This window comes from Ipomoea nil, unplaced genomic scaffold (genome assembly GCF_001879475.1).
Source record: "Ipomoea nil cultivar Tokyo-kokei standard unplaced genomic scaffold, Asagao_1.1 scaffold0327, whole genome shotgun sequence".
In the NCBI taxonomy this organism is placed as follows: Eukaryota; Viridiplantae; Streptophyta; class Magnoliopsida; order Solanales; family Convolvulaceae; genus Ipomoea; species Ipomoea nil.
In genome coordinates, this window is record NW_017616755.1 from 1,113,697 (window position 1) to 1,126,206 (window position 12,510).

A 12,510-nucleotide genomic window follows, 5' to 3' on the forward strand; every position below is an offset into this window, starting at 1 on the left:
CTCATGCTATCATATACTCAATAAGCAATCTCATGCTATCATATACTCAATATGCAATCTCATGCTATCATATACTCAATAAGCAATCTCATACTATCATATACTCAATATGCAATGTAACACCCCTAAAATTTTAAGCTTTCAAGCTTATGAAATAAAAGCAATATTATCATTAGATCCCGAAACAGAGCATACTAATCATAAGTGTTTGGGGTGTATGCCACATCTGAGCTGGAGAGCTAAGATGCACAAGCTAAACTATCTAATTATCCTCAAAATAATGTCATTACATTAGCATGGCACGCAGGCCGATATAGGAAGCTAACTATCTAAGCCTCGGGTCCTCTAGCGCGCTCCGGAGCTAATCATCTGTGCCTGAAAACCAAATAGATCTGTTCAGCGAATGATGCTGGTAACCCACTCCAACGTGTTAAAATACAATATAGGTATATATATATATATATATATATATATATATATATATATATATATAGGACAACCGTTTTGAAGCCGGAAGATATATACTTAGGAGACTCTAGCTTTTAAAATCGAGAATAGAATCAACAAGTAGGGACAATCACATTCAACAGATATATTCATGCATATAAAGATACTAGCATATATCCTAAGGTCACAAGATTATTTCACATCATTCATATCATTATCTCAACACATAAGCACACTTTGGTGGCGCCACAGGACCAATCGCATGCCCATACATGAGGGTCAGCGCATATAGCGCTAACACGGCCCCGCAGCACCCTGCCTCGTATCGCTACACGAAGGGGTTGATCGCAACCAACCGATGAACCGCAGCTCATCATAACGTTTGATCGCAACCAAACGCTGGACCGCAGCCCAAAAAGTGTATTTCTGATCGCAACCAGATTATGAACTGCAGCTCATGTATAACGTTTGATCGCAACCAAACCGTGGACCGCAGCCCTATATAATATTTATATACCTGACCGATCTCAACCGGCCTGGTTAACAGCCGATGGTTCTCAACCCATCCAACTGCCCGTATAGCCAATTTGATCGCAACCAAATTGGGGTATCATGCACACATAACACATAGCAAGCACATGCAACCCACATTAGCACATTGGGAAGGTGGAGAAAACGTATAAATAAACTTATGCTTGGTCATCCACATACTAGGAATATTCCTAAGGGGTTCATACATCTTTCACCTAGGCTAACGGGATACCAATTCAACTAGCATGCAATACACAAGACTCTTTTATCCTACGAATTGTACCCGAAACATCAAACTAGACTCAGGCACGACGAACGGGGTCCGTTGGGACACCTCGGGGGTCGGGAAACATCAAACGGGGAAACCACCATCCCACATTGGGAATTTCCAGCGGGCGGCGAACTGCTGGGCAGCGGGTGCCCGGCGGGCAGTCGCCTGACCGCCGGCTGCCCGCTACCGGCGACGCCCTTAGGGGCAGCAGGTAGGTGGCGGGTTCCCCTACCCCCACCTACCCCCCCCCCACTGACTCTTTTGCAATACTTTGGTCCCGGGATCTTTCATGGAACCCGAAACCATACGTAGACACTTTTAAACACAAACGACGACACCACGTAGTCAAATAACGGATCAAAACCAAGGATCACATTTAAATACATCCTAACATGACTTCTAAACATAATTAACACCCGATCATGCGAAATCCCACCCAAATATACCAAGAATATCACAATACGAAATTCACGATTTAACCTAGGGCTCTAATCATTTTTAAATCACAAAATCATACTTTTTCTTTAAAATCAAGAACATCAAGATTTATCAAGAACAACGTAACACACAATTATCAAGATCCTCTTATAATCATCAAGATTATCAAGATCAGCACATAAGATCATCTCATCAACATCAATATCATATCATAATCATCATAAAAGATTTATCAAGACACAAGCATAGAATAATGAGCCAAAGAAGAAGATTATAACAAGGAAAATAGGTTTTGTTGAGACATGGGTTAACTCTTAGCATTAATTAGAATCCTTGGCTATAAATGGTCTTTCTCTAAGATCTCCTCTTCTTGATTTCTCCTAGGAGAATTCTTGTGTGGTGAAAGCTATTGTGGTGTGAATTCTAGGTGCCTCCTATGTCCTTATATATATATATATATATATATATATATATATATATATATATATATATATATAAGAGTCCTAATTAGGATCTGAATGGTATGTGTTTACTAATTCTATTTGTTATAGGACTAAGGGTTTGATTTAGGGGTAAGGGTCCATGGTCTATGGTGGACCCTTCCTAATTAATTAAGGGAATTTAATTCTCTTTCGAGGGTAAGTAATTGAATAATTAATTTGGGTTAGAGGCCGTAACACAGGGTGTTACATGCTATCATGCAACTCGTGCACTTTTTTTGATCATGCAATAAAATGAACATGATGCTTTAGTATAAGTATAGATAGATACATACATATATATACACTCTTTTGTAAAAAGGAACACTTTTTCTGTGGAGGTTTCTTAGAGTCACAATGACTCGCTTTTCTCTTATTTTCTAGAGTCTCAATGACTCGCTTTCTTTAGAGTCATAATGACTCGCTTTCTTATACTCGTGGGCGAGTTATGAACTTCATCATAATGTGAATGGACATATCTGGCCTCGGCATCTAGCCGGCCTAATACTCATCTCGCCCACAGAACCACTCTCTTAGTTCTTTTCTCAAACTTTGTGGAATCAGGTATCGAACTATCAGTGTGCACACCCCCTGACCAGGATTCCAAGCCTGGCGGGCAGTTTCCAACCTAGTATCTCGGGAATATCGACCTCGTTACTTCATATCGGATAGAAATGTCCGTTTCTTTCTTTCTTTACTTTCTTTCTTTCTTTCTCTTTTCTTCTGAAAGGACATAGTCCTAACGGGCGTCCAAAACCTTGGGTTACTCACACTAGATACATATAGATATAGCTCATGCATTTCAAACTCATGCAACAACTTTACTTAAGCAAACTTATGCACATAACTTCTCAACAACTTCTCTTTTCTCACAAATTGGAATTCATTTATCATGCAACTTCTCAATGCAACTAGATAATGATTTTCCAAAATAGATATAAGTTTTTGAAATAACACTTAGGCTCACACTGGCCACTTATGCACTTTAAAACATGATATGCTCAAATGTGAACTTTACTATAAGAAATACTTCACTTCATTTCACTGTGAACTCTCTAACAAATACCAAAATCATGCTTAAATCACATTACTTAGCAATTCTTCTTAGCAAGCACTTAGCATGTATTAAACATGCACTTGAACTCAAAATACTCAACAATATCTCATTTACTGTAATCTAACATTCAAAGAATCATGCTCTGTACACTTTCAATGCTTCTTAAACTAAAATCTCATCAAGTCATAGAAGATATTTTAGGCATGCTTTTGCAGCGAAACTTAACAAATAGAGTTAATGCTCCTTAGTCTAACAATCAAACAATTGTCATGCTCTTCAAACAAATAGCTAAGTCTAATACTTCTCATTTCTATTCACTGTAAACATACTCAGACAACTACTAAGCATGAAACATTTCCATTTCTACTATAAAACAGTTAATTCGACTCCAAAATCAACCAAGTCAAATTCTACTAGTGCGTCGTGATGATCTCGAGTGTCCGAGCCTCAAGGGCCCGCGAGTACTTATCCGAAACGACATGTAGCTGAGCCACAAGGGCTTGGCCACTGCACAGTTATTGCCTAGCGGGGCTTGTGGCGGGGCTCCTCGCCTGGATCCGCCAAGCGGAGGCCTAGGGCCACGGTTCTAGCCCTGGGGCCGCTCCTCCACGGGGCTTGCCAACGGTCCCTACCTAGGGCCGTTGGCTAGTCCCGTGACTCATCTGGTGCACACTGTCTTGTGCACACTGTCTTGTGCACCAGTGAGATCCTTCTTCACCTTTAAAACATTTTCAGGCAATCTAACACTCCCAAATCCTCAACAACACATCATAGATCAACAATAGATCACTTTATAGCTCAAACACAATAAATATCTAGCTTTTCTAGGCTATTCACGATGAGATATGGGATGTTATAGAAGATGGACCTATTGTGATAACAATGGTCAACACGCAAGCAGCAGCTCAAGGAGCAGATCCCACAGTGCTAATTCTAAAGCCTAAGTCCCAACTCACCTCAGAGGTGAAGACGAGAGCAAATCTAGATAATGTTGCGCGTGATATCCTATACAAGTCCTTAGACGATTCACTATTTCCAAGAGTGCGAAAATGCAAAACAGCAAAAGAAATATGGGACACCCTCATGGATCTAGGTGAAGGAGATGAACAAGAAAAGGATAACAAGCTGACCATGGACATGAAAAGATTTGAAGATTTCAAAATGCTTCCAAATGAAACTGTCACCAAAATGGAGTTTAGGTGCACGAAACTTCTTGGATAAATTTCAGATCTTGGAAAGGAACCAACATTGAAGGAGATCAACCTAAAGATCCTTCATGGTCTACCAAAAGCTTGGGACATGAAAGTCACTGCAATGAGAGATCACCAAGACTTGAAGACTACTCCAACGGCGAAAATCTTCAGTGATCTCAAAGCCTATGAGTTCAAACACGAACCCAAGGAAATTGAGGAACCTGAACCAGAAATATTGCTCTTGCAGCTAGTCAGCAAACTTCAACTTCAAACAGGTCAACTTCTAACCCATCTGAATTTTTGTCTGACAAACAGTTTTCTTTGTTTGTGCGAAAGTTCAAAAGGTTCATAAGAAAGAACAACTTTCAAGAGCTGCAAACCTTTCCAAGTTCCTCAAACCGAAGGCAAGCAGAAAGACTATCTTATCCCAAGAAAACGGAGCCAGAGGAAGCTCAAGTGCTGTGCTACAACTACAGAAAGCCGGGACACTTCAAGGCAAATTGTCCCCATCCTATGGTCCACAAATACCAGGACCAGGAACCCAGCACGAGTTATCCATTGAAGGGTCCAACTCTCGTGTAAACGTCAAATGATAAGAAAGATCACCTGACTAGAAGGGAAAATGGAAGATAAGGACAATCTTTCGTTTAATAGATCCCGAGACCAAAAAGTCTAAGTCAGACTCGAATAGACAACTTCAACATATGAGCAAGAAGAATGTTTGTCTATGTCTCACTGTTGGGCAATCATCCTAGACAAGAGTCCTAGGAATGAAATTCACAAAAACCAAGAAGCATTAAATGATTAGTACCTTTGTCAGTTAAAAAGTACAAAAGGACAAGCCACTTTTGCAACCAACGGCTACACAGTACAACCGCATTAAATGCTTCATGCCCAATGGTTATTACACAGTGGTTAATAGGTATGAATTTTCATCTCCCTCCAACGGATGAATTTTTCCTCACCTATAAATACCTCTCTTCACCACTGAAGAATGTGTTGGTTTTTCACTCATTCATTATCTACAAAAGCTTTGTTAACAAGGATCATCCAAAAGCTTTCAAAACCAGTTTGCTGTTGTGAAGTATTCTCAAGGAGATTATCCAAACTTCAAGCTTCCACAACACAAGGAAATCTTGCAACTTATATTTGAAGATTCAAGCATCATCAAGTCAAGATTTCACGAGTTGGAGAACATCATCAATTCTTTCCAACCCTCAACTCTGAAGAAGACGTTGATAGAGGAGGAGTAAACTCGAGGAGTTGAAAAATCGACACAAGTAGCTGTCCGGCTTAGTGATCAAGGAAGCTAGCTTGTTTAGTTTGTACTAGGAGTTATAGTGCAAACCCTTTCACGAGTTGTGAAAGAAGAGTGGAGTAGACTTTATTAATAGCCGAACCACTATAGAAATCTCTCTCTCACCCTCTCTTTACTTTCGATTATCTATCTATCTGGCATTGCATTCACACCGACCAAACCCTAAGTTTTTCCATAACGAAATTGTGCAAAGATAATCCTAAAACAAACTCACATTTTTCCGCTGTGCATAACTTCCGAAAGGAGTTGTTTTTAAAATTCGTGTAGAGTCTATTCACCCCCCTCCCTGTAGGCTCTCTTACGACCCTACCGGGACCAACAGAAAGATTATTTGATCAGAGAAAACAATGATTGTGTTACGTACTGAAATTTAGTATGCAACGAAAGAAACCTTTCGAGCAGGCTTCTGACTCCTAGCCGTATTCGAGTCACGACAAACTCCAATTTTCACACTTCGAGCGTGTGAGGACTCCAAGAAGAATAAACTAGAAGAACAATATATTTTCTTTGACTAGTTCCCGGTATTCATATACAATGGACCTATTTATACTAAATTACTAATACCTATAATAATTAAGTTACTACAATTATTCTAACTATACAAGGTAATAATATATTCTAATATACATAATTTCCTTATACTAATATTTAGTCAATATCCTCTAATTACATATATTCATTCCTTGTAGACCCTCCACTAATTAAACCACCAATTATTTCTTTCCTTTGATGCGTATCACTCTCCAACCCTTCAAAAAACACCGTGTCCTCAAGGTGTAGGGAGGAATAGAATAAACACATCTTTGTTGAAGCGGCCCATGCAACTTTGGATGGCGGCTAGTTGGCAAAACAAATGATTGAAATGGTTCTTGAGCTTGATCGTGAGACATAAATGGCCTTCCCTTTTGGCTTGCACCGTCTAAAAATATCGCTTGCTCCCCAATGTTGAGTTCCAAGTCTAAGGTAGTAGTACTCACAAGTCTTGTCTCAAGATAATCCTCAAGAGACTCTAAGTTGTTGAAATCTTGAATGTTGCTTTCGTCATGAGTGGTTGGGAGAGGAACGGTTGTTATTGATGATTCCTTGGACTTTGGGCTATTTGGTTCTTCTTGAAAAGTTGAATTAGAATAATTTGAAGTGAGACATTTCGAAGTGTCATCTTGGTCCGTCTGTAATTCTCCACACACAGCCATCAAGAACTCTAAATCAGGATATTTAATGTCTAAAACACAACACCCATCGTAAATATTTTGGTAATGAAGAGCTTGTTTAGCCATGAATGCATCCAAGATAGAATCAGACCATACCAACGCTTGGAAGGTGTAGCTCTCATCCTTCAAAATATGAATATATTGTATGGGTCCTTTCATAGAAAATATCTCATACAATACAAAATCATCAATGGAATACCATACTTGATGTACAGAAACCAATAAACATCGATGAGTAATATTTTCCATAATAAAAATAAAATTTTTTCCCGTATTTCCCACTCCTTTTCTCCCCTTTTTTGGACTTTTTTTTATTACCTTTTTTTTCTCATCCTTTTTTTCACTATTAAAAAAAAAACAATTTCTAAGGAATGCTTATGCCGCTAACAAACAAAATAATAATAATAACAAAAAATAAAAAGATAGGGGATACTCTCACCAATGGAATCAATGAAAGCACCAATGTTACGTACTGGAATTTAGTACGCAACGAAAGAAACCTTTCGAGCAGGCTTCTGGCTCCTAACTGTATTCGAGTCACGGAAAACTCCAATTTTCACACTTTGAGTGTGTGAGGACTCCAAGAAGAATAAACTAGAAGAACAATATATTTTCTCTGAGTAGTTCCCAGTACTCATATACAATGGACCTATTTATACCAAATTACTAATACCTATAATAATTAAGTTACTACAATTATTCTAACTATTCAAGGTAATAATATATTCTAATATACATAATTTCCTTATACTAATATTTAGTTAATATCCTCTAATTACATATATTCATTCCTTGTAGACCCTCCACTAACTAAACCACCAATTATTTCTTTCATTTGATGCGTATCAGAATGATAAGGACAATCTTTCGTTATTTGAGCTCGAGACTACGAGTCAATGTCTGACTCAATTGGACAAGTTATATGTGATTCTCAGAAGAATATTTGTCCATGTCTCTAAGCTGGTGGGAAAGTCATCCTAGACAAATGGTGTCTTAGGAATGATATTTCAAATATCAAGGAGTATTAAATGATTGGTACTTTTGACAGTACAAAAGGACAAAAAGGTAGGTCATGACCTTTTTGTAACTAACGGCTACAGAATACAGGCCGCAATTAAGTCTCCTTACCCATCATATATTACACGCCGGTTAATAGGTTTGAAATTTTCATCTCCCTCCAACGGATAGATGGATTTCGCACACTATAAATACTCCTCATCATCACTTGAAGATGGTGCTAGTTTTCATCACTCCATAGCTATCAGAAAAGCTTTTAAACTCTCAAATTACAAAGCTCTCATAACCAGCGTGTGTTTGTGAAGACTCTTCTAAAGATCATCCAAGCTTTCAAAGTCTTCATAAAATCAAGAAATCTTGCACTGTTTATACGAAGATCTAGAATTATCAAGACAAGATTTCAAGTTTGAGAAACATCAAAATCCTTTCCAACACTCGACTTTGTAGGAGTTGATAGAGGCGGAGTAAACTCGAGGAGTTGAAAAACCTAGCAAGTTGTTGTCCACCTTAGTGATCAAGGAAGCAAACTTGGCCTAGTTTGTACTATGGAGTGATAGTGCAAACCCTTTCACGAGTTGTGGAAGAAGAGTGGAATAGGCTTAGTTAACCGCCGAACCACTATAAAATCTCTCTCTCTCTTGCTATTTATTTTTGCTTTGCATTGCATCCCTATTCATCTTAACAAAAGTGTGCAAAGAGAATTTAAACAGAACACATATTTTTCGATGTGCATTATTTTTTAAACAAAGTTTTGAAAAATAGAGTAGAGTCTATTCACCCCCTCACCCTTCTAGACTCTCATCTTTCGGTATCGGGACCAACATATATAGCACTTGTAGAGTTGTAGTCCCTCCCCTTCTAACAGTAACAGGTGCAGTGACTATTCCACTAGTAGTAGTTGCATTCACTCCCATTCCTATTAGAAATTTAAATAGTAATAAATGTGTGTTTGAGGATTTCAAACATATTGCTAAATTTAAATAACATTTGGGAGTTGTGATGTTAAATATAATTTTAAGTGTAAGAGAAATTTTATAAAAATTATTTAATTTTGATTAGGAAAGGTCCTCTAGTTAATTAGAAGAAGAGTTTTAAAAGTGTACATGTTATTTAAGGTCCGCTGATACTCTATAAAAGATAAATTTCAGCAGAGGTGAATAACATGGTCTACTGATTAGAGCTATCAAAATGGGCTTGCAAAGTGGGGCCTGTCAAAGCCCGTCATATGGCAGGGGTGGGTTAAAAAGCCCGCCAAAATACAGACTTAAAAGAGGTCGGCCCTCCCTACCCCGCTTTAGGCACGGCCCTTGGCAGGGGATCGCTAAATTTGAAAAATTTTAAATTAAAATATAAATTAATATAAAAAGTTAATAATAAATGTATACTAAAATAATTTGAATAGTTTAAACATATATTAATGCATTTGTAATTTGTAATAAATAATCAAATATATAATGTGTTAATCTATAAGGAAATAACAAATAATTTATATACACGACTACACAGCAGGCTTTTAACGTCGGCTAAATAGAGCTTTTAACGTCTAAGTTCCGAAGTTGTTCTGGGCGACGTTGTAAATATTATCTATAATGTCGGCTATACAAATAGCCGACGTTATATATATATATTTTAATTTAATTAATAAATACCTACAACGTCAGCTAATAACAATTAGCCGACGTTGTAGGTATTTTTTTAAAAAAAATTCTATACAACGTCGGCTAATAGCAATTAGCCGACGTTGTAAGTATTTTTTTTTAAATACTATACAACGTCGGCTAATTGGTATTAGCCGACGTTGTAGGTATTTTTTTTTAAATACCTACAACGTCGGCTAATACCAATTAGCCGACGTTGTAAACTGTATTTATTTTTTAAAAAAAATATATTCAACGTCGGCTAATACCTATTAGCCGACGTTGTATGTTTTTTTTTTTTTAATATACAGTTTATTTGTCCATTTATACCCAAAAACCTGCTCAAATTACTCACAACTACAACCACAACCTAAACCTGCTCAATTTCTCACAACCACAACCAAAACCTGCTCAATTATTGCACCACAACCACAGCAAAATATGTAGAATCTAATATTTATAATGAAACAAGTAATAAAAGTAATAAATCTCACAATTTGATACTAATTAATAATACAAGTTAACGTTATCGAAACCTAATATCAATTTGTTCAATTTACATACTTAACCATACATCAACAAAGAAGTCGGCCCATACGTCTCTTACTTGATCAATTTCTTGTTGAGTGTAGCTCGATCCACGAACTCTCTCAACAATCTACAAAGTTGATAATTATTAAATAATTAGTAAGCTAGCATTTTTAAAATTAAAAAGAGAAAGGTATTATATTAAATTACATGTCTTATCCATTCCCGCACATGCTTCTTTGGAAAGAATTTCAAGCATGTATTTCATCACATAATATCCACATGCCGTACTTCCAACTTGTTGAGCACACTACATTTGAATTAAATTACATTTAAAATTTTATTTAATAAAAAAGAATAAAATATATGTAGTTTTACAAATGTATAAAATACTTACCAAAACCTTAGTCCATTTTGGTGAACGAGTTGATCCATTGCTTCTCAACAACTTTGCTGAATTGACACACCTAAAATTATAAGAGATTAGTATACATAAATACTTTATGACATCATTCATACTTTATTAATTATACATATTAATACTTATAAGTTCACATACTTTTCAACAATATCTTTGATGTCATCACGTGGCTGACCTCCAATTGAATTAAACCAATAGATTTCATTAAGTTGAGGACAAATTGCCATCAACATCCAATGGTCACTACAAATCAATAATGTATTAGTTGTAAGTAAATATAATATATAATAAAAGTGTATTATATATAAGTTATTTTATTTGAAACAATTAAAACTTACTTTAAAATATATGGCGCTAGATAGCATTGTTTTTGGCCATATTGCATGGTGACGTTGATATACCTTATCCGTTCATCTATAGAATTCGAAATTGGTTGAATGAAATGTGGATCTAAGAAGCCATATGTGGTCTTTGATGCCAAATCAAATTTGTCATAAAGACCCCTATTCAAAAATACAATCAATCATATATATTAGTAATATAACAGATGAAATGAAAAATATTATATAAACAAATATAAGTAAAGAACTTAATTATTACCTTATAAAGAACTGCAATATGGAAACATCTAACGTCTCCATCCTTAAGAAACACATAATCTCCAACGGGTCAAGTTGTAAGGGATAGTCAACATCGGCCACAATACCACGCTCCATCTTTATTAGAACATTTTCATCAAGTTTGCGAACAATTTTATATACCTTTAGACATCGAGGACTCAAAGAAGTCGGATCTGCTATAGTCAGATCAACAGAAGGTCGTTGCACACCGGAATCATATGTCATTTGTACATGTTCAATATAAGTAACAATTACTATTTTTAAAAATTAAATTAAACACTATTTTAAAATCCAAAAAATTTTAAAATACATACCTCATCAACTTCGGTATACAACTCAACCAACTTCTTTGGCCAAATAATAAAGTTGTGCAATGCATCCCTTAACAGTTGAACCTCATCGGTAGGGAAGGGTACCTTTGCACTTGACACGAGAATTTCAATCACGGTGACCTTCACTTGATCCACATGTATTTGTATCCCGTGAACCCTTTCGGCCTTGTAAACTGTCCCACGTGCAACTATACGTCTAATGGGATCTTCCAAATACAATTCACATCCTGCTCCTAACTGCATGAATTCATATTAAGAAATATCTAAAATGTTTTTAATAAATAATAAGATTAGTTATAAATGATTACTTACGGATGGTAAATCAGCAAAAGAGTCTGGAGAGCTTGTTTTTTCACTATGACCATGTGGTTGGACAGCTACACGCATGTCTTCCTCCTGCCTTGATGGTACAGGTTGAGCCCCTGGAGTCCTCATACTACTAATTTCATCCCTCATCTCTCGAATGGCTGCTTGCAAGGATGTTTCATATTGCTCTCGGGCAACTGCTAACGCCTCAGCAACTACTGTCTTAATCATATCTTTCACTTCTGGTGTAGATTGGCTTTGACGATGTTTTGCAGGACCAAAGTAGCTTTTTAAGCCATGTGCTCTACCCACGGCTCTAACACGTCCGCAATGCTCATCTGTACCTATGGCACTAGACAATATATCTTGTCTACCGGACTCAACAAACTCTCCCTGAGAAGCTTGCAATGATAGCAAATCCTAACATATAAAAACAATATTTAATAATGATTACTAGCTATCTTAATAATGTAGAAAATTTTAACATTTTACTTACAATCTTTTCCACGACCATTCTAGTCGCATCGTTGTTGATATTTCCTGATTTGTTCATTCTTGCCCTCTTCCACTTTTCATGTCTAGCTGGCGGAGATGGAGGAACAACTGCTGACGATGGATCTGAACTTGCAGCTTCTTCTTGTTCTTTCATCTTCTCATCCATCATAATCTTCTCCAATCTCTTATAGCTTCCTCGGGCTAAATGA

At 36.8% G+C, this 12,510-nt stretch overlaps 1 long non-coding RNA gene across 1 annotated transcript; it reads right to left on the reverse strand.

Moving 5' to 3' along the window:
- Positions 1 to 10,343: 10,343 nt before the first annotated feature.
- LOC109171681 lies at positions 10,344 to 10,721 on the reverse strand. The gene is made up of 3 exons (XR_002052639.1): positions 10,687 to 10,721; positions 10,525 to 10,594; positions 10,344 to 10,437 (listed from the first exon to the last, which is right to left on the reverse strand). It is a non-coding gene; the product is annotated as an uncharacterized LOC109171681 (long non-coding RNA).
- Positions 10,722 to 12,510: the final 1,789 nt, after the last annotated feature.